The sequence below is a fragment of the Oreochromis niloticus genome, linkage group LG16 (assembly GCF_001858045.2).
Source record: "Oreochromis niloticus isolate F11D_XX linkage group LG16, O_niloticus_UMD_NMBU, whole genome shotgun sequence".
Taxonomy (NCBI): Eukaryota; Metazoa; Chordata; class Actinopteri; order Cichliformes; family Cichlidae; genus Oreochromis; species Oreochromis niloticus.
The window spans coordinates 13,359,388-13,361,686 of record NC_031987.2 but is presented as its reverse complement, the minus strand read 5'-3'; positions in this window follow the sequence as shown (position 1 = coordinate 13,361,686).

Sequence of the window (2,299 nt, the reverse complement as noted above, 5' to 3'; positions counted from 1 at the left end):
TTGTTTTTTTTTTTTTACAAGTCTGAGAATCTGACTTGTTTACAGTATGATTGAACTTTATAATAGAAGATTTGACACTATAATTGATGCAAAAAAGTGAGGAAACTAAGTTGCGTTGCACACAAATAAAAATAAATGAAAAATAAAAAGAGGGAAAGAGGTTATATTAGAAAAGATGGACATAGCCATTTTAACATAACTGTTTTTCTTAGTTTGCTTTTTGACTGTAATTAACAGTTATTGCTGGTTATAATGCTATATTTTTAAAAAAAACCTCTTCAAATTATCAAAAGTTGTTGATGAAATTATTTCTTTCCTTTATCCAAGTGGCAAGACTTCAGAAATAAACAAATTATTTACCAGCATTTAAAGGATAAAAAGCTTAGGAGCTGTATATATGAATCAAACATGCCAAATAACAGAGTCTGGATTTACAGATTGGGGTCAGTGATACACCCTCAAAGTCAATATTTCAAGGAAATGTTCCATTGACCCACTGTCACCGATGACAGACTACCTGATCTGGGGTATGAATCTATTCCTGAAATGAACAGACAGCACTGTAGTCCAATTGTATACACAGCATAAGTCAAATGTAAGCACAAAAGTAGCCTAGGTAGTATTATCCCTGGAGATTCAAAGTAAAAGTGTAAAATAACTGATTTATACTTTAGTTTAACAGTAAATGAAACAAATCTGTGACACCTGAAGGTCCTTAAAATTGAAATTTAAAAATATAAGTTTCTAACTGGGACTCATCTTCAGGTCAAGCTTAACTAGTTGCTTGAAGCGATTACCATGTAAATCATCATCATCAGTAATTTTTATCCACATTTGGCTTTTCTTGTCGTATGGAGTAAGTGCTCCAGTGATGCTTGGTCAACTCATTTGTTTACATTTGGCTCAAACATCACTGGCTGCTTGTATCTCCTCCTCACATGCCTTCACTGTGTTTTTGCCTCAGGTTATAAAACAGGTTTGTTGTTTTCAGCTTTAGCAGGAACATTTTACTTATGTATTTTGCAAAGTACTGTTCTTTGTTCAGTCATCTGACACCATCTAACACCACTCTCAAACACTATATTGGAAAAAGTATTCACTCACCCATCCAAATCATTGCATTCAGGTGTTCCAATGACTTCCATGGCCATGGGTGTATAAATCAAGCACCCCAGCATGCAGACTGCTTCTAAGAACATTTGTGAAAGAATGGGTCACTCCCAGGAGCTCAGTTAATTCCAGTGTGGTACCGTGATAGGATGCCACCTGTGCAACAAGTCCAGTGGTGAAATTTCCTTCTAAATAGTCCACAGTCAACTGTTAGTGGTATTCTAGCAAAGTAGAAGTCACTGAGAATGACAGAAACTTGAAGTGATGGGCTACGTAAAGTCATGGAGTGAGGTCAGCAGATGCTGAGGTGCATAGTGTGCAGAGGTCACCAACTTTCTGCAGAGTCGATCGCTACAGACCTCCAAACGTCATATGTCCTTCAGATTAACTCAAGAACAGTTTACAGAGAGCTTCATGGAATGGGTTTCCGTGGAGAAGCAGGTGCATCCTGGGTACTGACTGCATTGTACCAAGTATAAAGTTTGGTGGGGTTGCTTTTCACGAGTTGGGCTTGGTCCCAGTGGACGGAACACTTCAGCATACCCAGACATGTTGGACAGTTTCGTGCTCAAAACTTTATGAGAACAGTTTGGGGATGGTTCTTTCCTGTTTCAACATGACTGCAAACTGCACAAAGCAAGGTCCATAAAGCAATGGATGAGCGAGTTTGGTGTGGAAGAACTTGACTAGCCTGCACAGAATCCTAACCTCAACCCAACAAAACACCTTTGGGATGAATTAGAGTGGAGACTGCAGCCAGGCCTTCTCCAACATCAGTGTCTGGAGGAATAGTCAAAAATTCTCATAAACACGCTCCTAAACCTTGTGGACTGCCCTCCCAGAAGAATTGAAGTTGTTGTAGCTGCAACGGGTGGGCCGACATCATATTAAAAGTATGGATTAAGAATGGAATGTCACTCAAGTTCAAATGTGTGTGAAGGCAGATGAACAAATCTTTTTTGGCAATATGGTGTATCTGTTCTTGTGTCATTGTGTGTGTTACGGGAAGTAAACACATTGCGTCACTTGTTTATCGTGTCAAAATTTATGTTAGTATTGTAACTGGTAAGATATGGCATGGCCCTTTACAGCTGCAGTCCATGTAATTTGCATAAAATACAGTAACTGACTAGAAATGAAACTAGGCTACTTGACACATCTGATTGCGTCAGCCTACTGAATTGCAGTG